The 14,134-nt window shown below is 40.1% G+C and overlaps 1 long non-coding RNA gene across 1 annotated transcript; it reads right to left on the reverse strand.

Annotated features, from left to right (window-relative positions):
- Nucleotides 1-19: 19 nt before the first annotated feature.
- Nucleotides 20-381, reverse strand: LOC107596451 (uncharacterized). The gene is made up of 3 exons (XR_001610370.1): nucleotides 358-381; nucleotides 145-280; nucleotides 20-65 (listed from the first exon to the last, which is right to left on the reverse strand). It is a non-coding gene; the product is annotated as an uncharacterized lncRNA (long non-coding RNA).
- Nucleotides 382-14,134: the final 13,753 nt, after the last annotated feature.

Consider the following 14,134-nt stretch of genomic DNA (forward strand, 5'->3'; position numbering starts at 1 on the left):
AAACAAATCTCAAATTTTAGTGGGAAAGAAACGGTGGCCGCTAAATCCGAGAGAGGATTTAAAACCTGCAATTAAAACCAATTGACATTTATTAGACATAAAACCCCCATATTTCACCTTAAAACAACCAAAATACTCACGTACCTTCCAACATTGCGCTATGACTCACTTTGATGACTGGATATAACAGTCTCACTAAAGGCAGAAGTGGGTTGCAATGTAGTATATTCTGTACAAATGGACACTCGCAGCTCAGCAGAGTATGAACACAAGAGCGAACCTAAAATAACACCCTAAATTTATGGCACCGCATTTCATATCAATTTCACTTGTCAATGAACTTGGCCATGCACTCACATTAGGTAGCTGAAACCCCGCGGAGTTACACGCACACCGCATTCTCGGATCAACAGGTCATCAGCACGAAAATAATCGCTAAATTGTCGAGAGCAGCAATCACACACACAAGCAATTCTTCCAACGCGCCAATACAGGAGAGCAAACCACACACACACTCGTTCATCAAGCGGAGAATGAGAACAAATGCCATTTCATTGAAGCCCACGAGACTTTAAATGTCACCTGTCCTATCGTGTCACCTATCCCTTAAAGGCATAGCAAGCTCATTCCGGTTACATCCACCCCTCTTTCAAAAGTCACCGTCCCGGTGACAACACTTATGCCCATCATACCCATCCCAATCTCAAAGTCTAAAAGGAACATATAGGGAATTTGCTTAGGCTGAATTTGGGGGAACTTGGTCTTCTGGGGATCGCACCGGCCTTGGAAGGTTAAATGGATTTGAATGCAGGCCAGCCCTCATTCTAACAGACTGGCGTAAACAGAATTCTGACTGTTCCTGCTCTAATTCCCGTTCTAACCGATCGTGGGGGCCAGGAACTGGTTCAGGACAGTCAAAAAAATCAGAGCAGGAATCCTGCTGGGGGACAAATCGCCTCAACTTCACATTTATCCAAGGGTACATACCCATTAGGAAGCTCTCGCAAATCCGAGCGGTGAACATTCTTCACGTGCACCGCTGAGTCTTGTTGTCTTACCTTATAAACGGTGCCTACCCCATCCAAGCATTCTACTACCTCATACACCTTAGAGCCCCACACATCTTGAATCTTATGCCGGCCTGGGAAATGATTCTTACACAGAACCAGAGTACCTACTGGCAAAATAGGCACAGACTCTGGATGATGGTGTGCACGCTGGGCTGCTGCCACTCCCAGCTGTTCCCTAGCCTTAACATACACCAAGGCCAAATGGGCCCGATGACTCACCACCCAGTCTTGAGCTGTTGCCGGCATACTCTCTTCCTCAATCCCTAAAAGGGCATCCACAGGAAGCCTTGGCTTCTGGCCAAACATAAGCTCATAAGGGGAATAGCCAGTAGATTGATGGGCAGAGGTATTATAGGCAAAGAGTAATTGTGGTAAAAACTGTGGCCATACCCTTTTCTTTTCAATGGGCAGAGTACGCAATAGATCGTGCAAGGTGCGATTAAACCTTTCACACTGCCCATTTCCCTCAGGATGGTATGCGGTGGTCCTACTCTTCTGAACCCCATACAGGTGGCACAGTTGCTTAAGCAATTCTCCTTCAAAATTTCGCCCCTGATCTGAATGGATACGTTTTGGCACCCCATAAACATAACCACCTCTCTGTCAGGATATGAACCACAGTGCTAGCCTTTTGATCTCGAGTTGGGTAAGCTTGAGTAAACTTAGAAAATACGTCGGTAACTACAAGCACATTCTCACATCCATTTCTTGCCCGTTCTAAAAGGGTAAAATCGATAGCGAGAATTTCCAAGGGCCTTGATGCCATCAAATGCCCCATGGTTGTCCGAACTTTGGGGCGTAAAGCCTTGGAGACCACGCAGCGCTCAAATTTGATACACCATTGCTCAACATCGTGCTGCAGATTGGACCAGAAACACCTCTCCCTCACCAAAGTGGTTGTCCTCTCTATACCTTGATGACCATGATGGTCATGAAGACCTTCCAAAACTTCCTTCCTTAAGACCCCAGGCAATAAAACCTGTAGTACTCTAACCTTCCCTGGAGGCAGGAAAACTTCCCTATACAAAACTCCATCTTTCTGTCGAACACGTTTCCACTGGCGAACCAGCTCCAGTACTTCCCTAGGCTCTTTAGCCCTTTCATAACGAGTAGGGGCCACTCCTCTTCGCCAATATTTCAAAAATGCAGCAATGTGAAGATCTGCAGCCTGCAAAGCTTGCATGTCTGCTTTCTCACGGAAAGGCACCGCTGCTATTTCTGAAGTTAAGGTAAAGTTAGGAACAGATCTTAAACACTGAACTGATGAAAGTACCTGAGGCAAGGTTATACCAGAAACAACCTCCAACACTATTAGGAGCTAAATCTACAGGAAGGCGGGAGAGTGCATCCGCATTGCGATTGGCTGCACCAGGGCGATATTTCATCGCAAAATCAAACAAAGCCAACTCGGACACCCAACGCTGCTCTACAGCAGCCAACTTTGCAGTCTGCAGATAACTCAAAGGGTTGTTGTCTGTAAACACCACAAATTTAGCTCCCAGCAAATATTCCCGAAACTTCTCGGAGATGGCCCACTTAAGGGCCAAGAGCTCCAGTTTCATTGAACTGTAGTTTGACATTCCTTTCTGTAGGGCGCAAGCCCCGACTAGCATAAGCAATAGGCCTCCGCTGACCCTCCTGTTCTTGAGACAATACTGCACCAAGACCAACCTGACTAGCATCTATCTCTAACACAAATGGCTTAGAGAAATCAGCATAGCCTAACACTGGGGCCTCTACCAGTGACCTCTTCAAAGCCACAAAGGCATTCTCCAAAACTTCCGTCCATCGTCCTTCCAACAAAATATTAGTGCCTGAACCTCGCTTATTTCCCTTACCTTGGAGCTCCCCCACTAATCTGTGTAGAGGTGCCGCATATCGAGCAAACCCCTTTACAAACCTTCTGTAGTATGATGCAAAACCCAGAAAGGAGCGCATCTCCAAAAGGTTGCTGGGTCGCTTCCAGTTGGCTACAGCACTGATTTTCTCTGGGTCGGTGGACACTCCATGGGAGGAAATTATGTGACCAAGATACCCAACTTGTTTTTGGAAAAAATGGCATTTTTGGAATTTCAACTTCTAATTATTCTGTTTAAGACGCCCCAAGACCATCTCCAACCGTTGAAGATGTTGTTCGAAGGAACCAGAAAATATGACAATGTCATCCAAGTATAATAAAAGGGACTGGAAACGTTGATCACCAAAAATCCTCTCCATGAGCCTCTGGAAAGTACCGGGTGCATTGCACAATCCGAAAGGCATACGATTATATTCGAAAAGGCCAAAAGGAGTGCAGAAAGCGGTCTTCTCTTTATCCCGTTCAACCACTGGAACTTGGTTATACCCACTAGACAAGTCAAGAGTAGAAAACCACTTAGCCCCTATTAGCGCATCGATTGACTCCTCAATCCTTGGAAGTGGGTACGCATCTTTCCGTGTTTTAGCATTGAGTTGGCGGTAATCAACGCAAAGACGAATACTGCCATCCTTTTCTTGTACCACTACAATAGGCGAAGAGTAGGGACTACAACTAGACCAGACTATACCCTGTTCAAGCAGCTCACTAATATGAGTTTTGACTTGCTAATACTGAGAGGGGGGCAACCGACGATACCGCTGATGAACAGGAGCATCATCTAACACTGGTATCTCATGTTGGACTAGATGAGTACAACCTAAGTCCCCCTCACTCTTGCTAAACACAGAGCTAAAACGGGTCAAAAGGCACTTAGCCTGTTTGGACTGTACAGCAGACAACAAGGGCCATGATGCCTCAATAGGGTCCAACGATGGCCCACTACCTACCTCCATAACCTGATTACAATTCACAAACCCCCGACTAACCACTCTCTCCTCCAATTCAGTATCCAAGACTGACTGCAGATCAACCCTATACAGCTGGCCTAGAAAGGATTTTGGCCTAAGCCATTGATCTTTCTCTCCCAGATTTACTACAGGGACATAAACTACACCCTGCTCTACAGGTAGAAGACATTTTGAAACAAGGATATTCGCAGGTAATGCACTTTCCTCACCTATTGGGGGCTCCAAGAACACAGAAGTAATAACACGAGCCATACCTTGACAAACAGTTGTGGGAACCCATTGCAGGGAGCCCGCTGGCACTCGTATGGCCGATCCTGCTCTTACAACTGCTTTCCCCAATAACCCTGATTCAGCAGTGAGAGCTAAAGTTTGGCACTCTAAGAGGGCCTGTTTCCAACCCCTCCCTGCTTGCTTAACTGTGAGGGAGGAAAACAAACTCTCTCCATATTGGCAGAAAAGTTCTTGGTAACAACAGTTCAAAATATTCATGCCCAAAAGACCTGGGACCGCAAGCTTTTGTTGCCGTGTGAGGGGATCTAGCGGATCTCTCATAATTAATATACCCATTTTAGGGAGAATTTTACCCAAAACTTCAACTTCTAGCTCCAAGTAGCCACAATAGGGAACGTCCACCCCATTAGCAGCTTTTAACCGCAGCCAGCTACAAGGTTTCAAACATTCCCTGATATACATAGGAAATGCCGATTCAAAGAAACTCTCAGTGACCATTGACACCATAGATCCAGTGTCCAGTAAACAAGCGGTTTTCACACCCCCAAAAGAAACATCCACTATAGGGCATTGTCCAATAAGTTGGGCCAAATCTTCTTCCAATAACCCTTTAGAGCCAGGAAAACCCCCCTCTGATGCCAGGCTCCCAGCACCAGAGGGTGCTAGTTTCCCGGATGCACTGAGGTGTCCTGTGCAACGGTTTGACTGTGCACCTGGGATAACTGTCCCTGGCCAGTTCCTCCCCCTCCCCTCAAATTCACTTGCATGCCTGCCAAGTCAGATCTGCAAAACCTTGCAATATGACCGACTTTATTGCAACGCATGCAGATCGGCTTACCATCGGCTTGAAAACGGGCAGCCCCCGAACGGGAGCCAATAACTCCCCCTACAGTATTTGATGGACTTATACTCAAGTGCTTCAAAATAGCATCTAGCTGCGCCTGTTGTTTATGGAGACAATCTTTTAGTTCACCCAATTCATTCGAAAATTCAGGGGAGAGGGAATTAGATCTATACGTACCCACTACCTGAACATCTGCAGCACAAGAATGAACTCGAGGTCTCACACCAGAATTTCCTCCCTCATCTGCCCACCGTATAGCTTCAGAATGAACCTCCAGAAATGACATCTCGGCATTTAACCGCACCGGTCGTTTCAACTCCCTACGAAAGGTATTATCACGCATATGTTCAATAAACTGGTCCCGTAGTGTGTGGTCTGGGTTACAAATACCTGGCAAGTTCTTACGTTTCATCGCCTCCATTAGAGCCATGAGGGCATGCGAGTATTCGCGCAACGACTCTCCCTCCAGCTGGAGACGTTGGAAAAACTGCTTCTGTAAACCAACCAAAGACTGAGAACAACCATACATATCAAGTAAGACTGTAAAGATTTTTTCAGGATCATCTCTATCACAAGAGGGGCGAAACTTTACTTCAGCCTTAGCTTCTCCATCTAAAAGATCATAGACAAACAAAGCTTTCTCAGCCACTGGGACTGGACGAACTATCAAAGACCTACGTACTTCTTCGACCCAATCTTCTATTGTCAACAAGTCAATAGCCCTTTTCCCAGAGAACCTGGGGCATTTTCTTTCACGTGGAACATAAACATAACGTTCAGATGCAGATGTATTAACAAATGGACGGCCATCAACATCACGCCTGGGGCTAGCAGCTTGTGCCTCCTCACCACCAACATCAACAGGCCTCCTAAAGAGTTCTTCTCTTAGTTGCTGGTTATCAGCCTGCAATTGTTGTACCAATTCGGCCAAAACTTTGAGTTGTTCCTCCATAATACAATAATGACACACAGCAAAAAAAAAAGAAAAAAAAAAAAAGACAAATCAGAACAATCTAGAAAACAGCCGACGAAAGATGAAGATCACCAACTCACAACAAGGTGACGAAGTCTTCAATCTGTTGCAACCACCGTTTCCTTTCCCACCACACCAAGACACTGTATAAAACCAATGATATATATGATACCCAAGATAAGGCAAATCAACCTTGAATCATAAACTGTATAACACACCACATGGGAGGAAACAGAAACCCACGTCATTCTTCCATCTTAGAAACATTGCCAAGTTACGAAACACATTACCTGTTTCTGATGCAGAAAAGCTAGTTCATGCATTCATGACCTCTAGACTGGACTATTGTAATGCACTGCTAGGTGGTTGTCCTGCATCTTCAATAAACAAGCTACAGGTAGTCCAAAATGCAGCGGCTAGAGTCCTTACCAGGTCAAGAAAATATGATCATATTACCCCAATTTTACAGTCCCTGCACTGAAACAAATCAATTTTGCTTGGTTGGAATAGCAGCTACGCTAATTATGTCTCCATTTGTTTCTCTGTTTTTGTAATTAGACATTTACACAAGAGATTTACACAAGCTTCAGTCTGGATCCAGAACACCTGAGAAGAGATGATGCCAACCCCTCAGAGGACCTCAGATGATGCCAACCTTGAAACAACATACAGAACTACCACATTTTGCTATAAATTTGATTGCATCATATAATAATTGCTGTTAATAGTGTTCATCGTCTGTTTGATCACGTCTTTAATTGATTTTTCCGTACATTTCTGCCATATGTACATTAACTGACAGTCACCACTGATAAGCTACCACTAAATATTGTAGAAACTTAATTTGCTGTAAAGTTGCTTTGCAATGATTTGTATCGTGAAAAGCAAATAAACTTGAATTGAATTGAATATTTAAATTTTTATTTGAATGAAAACAGAGCATCCGTGCAGCGTGACTGACACAGAAGAGCGTACGCTGCTTGCGTTCAGCGGATGTTCTCCAGGATGTTCTCCAAAATGGTGCTACGGTGATGCGGAGAGAATTGTTGAATATAGTCGTTATTTTTGTTTCTTCGCGTACAAAAAGTATTCTTGTCGCTTCATAACGTTACGGTTGAACCACTAATGGCAGATGGACTATTCTGACGATGTCTTTCATATTTTTCTGGATCTTGACAGTGTAATTTACTTGGCAGTCAATCGGACAGTCACAAGCCTCCCGGTTTTCATCCAGAATATCTTAAATTGTGTTCCGAAAATGAACAAAGCTTTTAGGGGTTTGGAATGACATGGGGGTAAGTGATTAATGACAAAAGTTTCATTTTGGGGTGGAGTATCCCTTTAAGGTCTCACAAATCTGACATTTTTGCTCAGAATTCTGAATCTACATCTCACAAGTCTGACTTTTTTTCTCTGAATTCTGAGTTTACATCTCACAATTGTTTTTATTTTCTGCCACAGAATAAATAGTAAAAAAAAAAAAAAAACTAATTGCAATCTTTTTATCTCAAATTCTGACATTTCTGACATTTTCTTGCAATTGCGAGTATATATCTCATAATTGTAACTTTTTACTCAGAATTGCAAGTTTATAGAAGTTTATTTATCACAATTTTGACAGAACAGAATAGTCAGAATTGTGACATGAAAAGTCGCAATTACCATTTTTATTCCGTGGTGGAAATGGTTTGAAGTCAGAATTGTGAGATATAGTATAAACTCAAAATTTCAACAGAAAGTTGAATTACTTTAATATTTTAAGCATGTATTTTCATACTTCCCTGCACAAAACTCTTTGTAGAACAACACTCCCGGTGCTCCACAGGCAACTGTCATACTCTCTATTAAAATGTAACTTGTTAAGCCATTTAAAATTCAAAACAAAAGTCAAATTTAAGAAGACTGATGTCAAACTTGTCACAACATTGTATGGGTGTTCTGAGGTGCTGAAGGCACTCTATAGGTACACTCATACAGATCTCACTGTTCTACATCAGTCATTTTCCAACCTGCTGGGCTAGATTTAAAATTTGCTGTCAGTTTATGTCCATGTCGTTTGTCTTGAACTGTGTCACCATCAGGTCTGATCAAACTGATGAAAGAGTCTTCCGTCACCAGTCCGTCCTTCCCTGTCCAGACTGAGGGGAAATGGGGGAAGAATGGGTGCCTGCGTCTTGATTTAGGCATGATGGCAGTGGGAGGACCTGACTGAGTCTCTGGGCTTTCAAGAGGCCAATGAGGAGAACATCCATCATCTAGCGCTGAGCTCAGCCGGGGAGTCTCTCCTCCAGCGACTCCATGCTGTGATGGATGAGCATATCACATAGGATTCTTATTATTTCAAAAGAGGCCAAAGGAAAGGCCAGTGAGTTCAAATACTGAGCGATCAGTCGCAGTGGTGGATCAGAGTTTTATCTCCGAATCTAATCCATTTATTGGCCACTTACACATTCTTGAAGTGGTAGTTGGTTAAGGACAGATATTGTGGGCCGAGGGGGAGTGAGAGAAGTACAGTATTCTTCAGAGAAGAGGAACAGTGTCAGGAACAAGACAATGCTCCCTATAACACTACAGTGTAACAGGGTTATTTTTACATTTTCATTTTAGTTTTTATTTCTAGTTTATTTTTAGTTTGCCCTTTCGTCTTGTTTTTCACTATGACTATGATATTTATTTTTGTTTTACTACTGTATTTTTGTGCTCCCAAAAGTTAAATATATTTTGAATTGTTGCATTATATTCTCAGGACCATCTAATGTTATCCTTAGTAAAAAATAAAAAAAAAAGGTAATATATTTAAAATACATTTATTCGATACTAAGTATATTTACTACTATAGTATATACTACTTGTGCACAATGCACATTTCTTAATATTAAGCCTAAAATGTGTTTTAATATCACCATTGATAAGGATTTGTATGATCTTTGAATATCAGTCTTGAAATGCAAGATATTTAAAGTGTACCTAAAGTATACTTGCAACAGTTTCACTTTAGCCAATTCAAATACTTAAAGGGGTCACATGAGTGTTACAAGCTCTTGGTCCATAAAGAAGATCTGTAAAGTTGCAAAGACTAAAGTCTCAAATCCAAAGAGATATTCTTTATAAAAGTTAAGAGTCAGCCACACCTACCTAAAACGGCTCGTTCTAACACGCCCCCACATACCTACGTCACGATCTGGGAAGATTTGCATAACGCCGCCCAAATGTTCACGCTAAGAAAGAAGGCGTAACTTTTATTCTCGCTGTAGTATTGTTGTTGCCGCCGCCACCATGTCGTGAAGGCGCTGTGTGTTTTGTTGTGAAACTTTATTTGCACTTCAGCACTATTTCCACACAATTAAAGTGCATTAAGTACAAAATTAGTTCCATTTTAGCAGACTTTAAGTATACCAGTTCAAAAGTACAATTGCAGGGTATTTTTCTTAAGCACATAAATATGTAAATGTATTTGTAGTATACTTAGCATGAAATAATGTATTTGAAATATATTTTAGTATATTTATTTTTCACTATGGATGGATAGAATTATGTTTAATGAAGGTGGGTTTTTGATTTGTTAGTTGGTTTTAGAAATAAACCCTTTATATATTTATATACTGTATATAACCCAATATATTCTGTATAAAACCTAAATGTGTTTGCTACTGTTTTTATTTTGTTTTACTTAGTTATGGTGTCATGAAACATTTTTTTTTCTCTTTCAGTTTTTCTAACAATACCATTAACATTGCTGTGTACAAAAGCCTTTTGCCTACATTTTCAGCTTTGTCACAAAATGTATTATTCATGCCAGTGTATTATTTATGAAAAAATGCAATAAGTATTGTAGGGATTTCTTACACAAACAGACCCTGATATCAGCATTCAATTAAGTTTGCTGATCACCCAGCACATCTACTCATGAGATCGAAACTAATTCGATCAGGAGACGACAAAGCCTTCTTGGTCTCAAGAACTGAAAGAGTTCATTCACAAACTATGGAGTCCCCATGTCTTGATACAAGTCATTACAGTATGAAAATACAAGGAGTATGAACATAAAATAGGAATGTCTGTGAATGTAAAAAAGTGTGAAATTTTTAAACTCATGGACCACGGAAGCTTCCATATCTGATGATCCATGAGGTCCAATGCATAATTAGCATCCACAGTATGTGGCATCAGGACTATAAAAATAGACTATGTTCTCCAAATTAGGCTCTTTATGTTATTCTTTAGAGTCTGTTTAACAAAAACAAAATAATAGAACATCCTAATTTAATTTCGTTTGCAAATATTGTTCTTGTATTTCTGACATAATGTAATATGGTTGGGAGAAAAGAAGCCTTAGTTCTTTTTGAGAAATATGGACCACGGATCTGATTTGCAGTCTAGACTGTCCCCTCGCGTCCTCACATGTTCTTGAGTGAGAGAGCGAGCAACAGAGAGAGATAGAAAGCGGGTGATGGAGACGACTGGGGATTTGGGGCAGAATGCAATGCAGCACTATGTCACAGAAGTGATTCTCTAAGAGCCGTGGCATTCTGTAGTGCCGCAGTGCTCAGTTAAATCTATACCAAAGACGGACTATTCCATGGTAGTACAATGTTTCTTTCTTTCATTTCTCATTTTTCTCTTCACATGCTCAATTGGGAATATCTTAGGACAAGTGTAATTCTGAGTAGCAGCAGTTCTTGTTATCTTGAGTTGTAAGGCTGAGTCACCAGAGGACTGCTTTTTTGGGGGGAAGTGTTCTTTGATTCTAGTCACCATCTGGTATGCCTTCATAGCCTGTGGATACAACTGATAAAAGGCACCCTCCCAGATGAAAGTTTCATGGGCTACTGTACCTGGATGGGTGAGACAGAAAGAAAGAAAGAAGAGTTCGGAGAATGATCCATGCCCTGAGGTAAAGATTTGAATGATTTATTTTGCCGGTCTATTTAGTGGGCCGGAGAAGCCTCTTGGATTTCTTCAGGGGCTTTGTTGTGTTATTGTATGCCCTTTGCTGATGAAATTGTATGTGAAGGAAACAAACATGTTCAGGACTAACTAACTTCTGGTTTTGAACTTAGATATGCTTTTGATTTGAAAAAATAAAATAGAAGCGTAACCTATTTGTGAAAATAGTCATGATGTTTTCAATCTATTTATCCATTCAACCTTATCTAGATTCCAGGAACCTCATTTTAATCTTTTACTTAAAGGCACAACATGTCATTTTCGCTGCTAGAGGGCGCGTATTCAAAATAAACAAATAGACAAAGGCATAGTTTGATGACTCCGTGACTGAGTGTGGAATCATGGGAGTTGTCATCTTCATCCCCACAGCCGATGCAATCCGACGGGACTCGGGCAGAATTCATGTTCATGGATGAGCTAATGATTTATTAACGCCGTAGAATGAAGCAGGGTGAGGCTGAAAGGCGTCGAAGCGAAACGAGCTCATTTTAGCATTGAATAATCGTAAGAGCCTGTCTGATGAGTTAATGGCTTATTAATTTAGGAGACATATAAAGGGAAGAGTGTTTCATTCTCCACTGACAAGTCAGCTAAGTCTAGTAGGGAATATAATTAATTTTGAGCTTATCCACTTCAACCAACTTCAGTTTAACATGGGTCGCAGCTAATTTCCAAAGTAACTCCTATGAGGCATCACATCAGAACTTTTGTTTAAAAAAAATAATAAGCTGAAACACCTAATTACTCAGCATAAATGTTTTTTACTTAGAAGAGTACAGTATTAGGTTCTAAGGAATTTGCAGTGGATTGAGACCTTTCTCTGTTACCCAGGTGATTATTTTTTATGTCAGGGCCCATGGCCAATCTTTCATTGCACTATTACTGTGAGTGAAATGTCCATGCCAATACTGCAGTATTATTTTTATGTGGCATATTTTCCATGCCCATTTTTATGTTACTTATAAACCAATGTGATTATGATAAATGAATTAGAGAATACGTTTTTGTTTTTTTAATAATGAATGTAAACCTATTTATTTTGCTGGTAGATAGCAGTGGGAAATGAATCAATTTACTGGCTTAAGTACCTGCATTCAACTCAAAGATGTGCACTGTTTAATTGTTGGGTTCCTTATTTAGGCGTATTAGCACACTGATCTGAACAATTCTTTGTTTCTTTTTGGAATAGAGCTATGAATTTGATTTGGTGTTTTAGAACATTTAGAACATGGCTTGGTATTTTAGAACATTAGATCCCCATCTAAGCGACAAGCTGTTGGATTGTTTCAGTTTCACCAAACAGTCAAAATCATTGATTCAGGTGATACATGACTACTGTAGTAATTTTCAGGATCCAGTTCAGTTCCTCTGTTAAATTATAGTCTTAATCCTAATTCTTTGAAAACTGCACTCCACATCATGGTGATCTGGCATTCACCTAAAATGTGTGCTTCAAGCGAATTTTCTTTCTTTTCAAATGAATTTTCTTTCGTACAATAAAACATACTACAAAACACAAAATACAAGCATGTCAATTTCTAGTTATCTAGATCAGCGTTAATAATAGCATGTTAAACATAAAAAAGCAGAGAACTCTGAGTTAGAGCTATACAGCAGGTTAGTTAACTGTTTCTATTTGAACTTTTATTTGTTAAAATGTGACCCTGGACCACAAAACAAGACATAAGTCGCGTGGGTATATTTGTATCAATAGCCAACAATACAATGTATAGGTCAAAATTATAGATTTTTCTTTCAGGATATTAAGTAAAGATCATGTTCCATGAAGATATTTTGTAAATTTCCTACCATAAGTATATCAAAACTTAATTTTTGATTAGTAACGTGCATTGCTAAGAACTTCATTTGAACAACTTTAAAGGCGATTCTCTCAGTATTTAGATTTTTTTGCTCCCTCAGATTCCAGATTTTCAAATAGTTGTATCTCGGCCAAATATTGTCCTATCCTAACAAACCATACATCAATGGGAGGCTCATCCATTCAGCTTTCGGATGATGTATAAATCTCAATTTTAAAAAATGGACCCTTATGACTGGTTTTGTGGTCCAGGGTCACATATTATGCAGTTTTCCACATAATGCATCTGAGTGTACTAAAACGCTACATCGTTTGATTTTGAGTTTGTTTTGTTTTTTACACCCTGTCTTTTGGTTACTCTATGGTGCTTTTTTTGGTTATGCTTTATTTTGATAGTCTACTTTAGACATTCTACTAATTATAAGTAATTTTCCAACTACTTCTCAACTATTTAATTTGCAACTACTATAAACTATAAAATGTCAACTAACTTTTATTAGAGTATTCGTAAATTGTTAGGTTATAGGGTTAGGTTTAGTAGAGTAAGTTGACATGTAGTTGGAAAGTTACTTATAGTTAGGTCTGTCATAATGAAATGTTACAAAAAAAATTGTATCAAACTTTTTTATCAAAATGATTTTAAATTCTTGACTTTTCATTGGTTTTTTTCTATATTAGAAAACAAGAGTGATTTTAACTTTGCTCACAAATCCCTGCTGGTTTACATACCGTTACACATTATTTGACCTGCTTATTATTTGGCCTTTTAGACTCCTGGCCAAAACTATACCATGCCGTTAAGCATTCAGGAGAAACTTACATAACCCAAAGAATTATTGCACTAATGGTAATTTTATGGAGTCAAATTGAGACTAAAACTAAATACACCACCAATTAACAGACTCTTCCTCCTCTTCTCCGGTCATGAAAGGTGCTCCTCAAAGAGTGTAAGGCTGGCAGCCTCATCTCTGCTCTCTGAATGGTCCTTATCATATGGTTATTCTAAATTGAGGTATAAGTCATTTAATATTAAAGTGAGACAGGAAAAAAACAAGAGCAGTGGGACAGCATTATTAATAATTTAAAGCTATAGCCATAGTAGCTTTAGAAAGTCTCTCCTGATGTCTTTCTGTCTACATCTTGAAGACTGTCTCAGAAAGCTGACAGGTTTCTGAATGCAAGCTAGCATGGCTCTGAACTGCAGATGTGTGGGATGTAGCAAAAAAAAAAAAAGACATAATAATTAATGCTTGAGGTACAAGAATGAGAGTTCAATCAAACAAGCAACTGAATGAAAATGACAGATTTTACAACAGAATGTACAACCCATCCGTCCATGCAGCTCTTCAGCCACATCTGGCAAACTGCACTGCGCCATATAGCAAATTAAAATCATAAAGCCTATACCTGCTGTAGCATTTTCT

The sequence above is a fragment of the Sinocyclocheilus grahami genome, unplaced genomic scaffold, assembly GCF_001515645.1.
Source record: "Sinocyclocheilus grahami isolate Dianchi unplaced genomic scaffold, SAMN03320097.WGS_v1.1 scaffold219.1, whole genome shotgun sequence".
Lineage (NCBI taxonomy): Eukaryota > Metazoa > Chordata > Actinopteri > Cypriniformes > Cyprinidae > Sinocyclocheilus > Sinocyclocheilus grahami.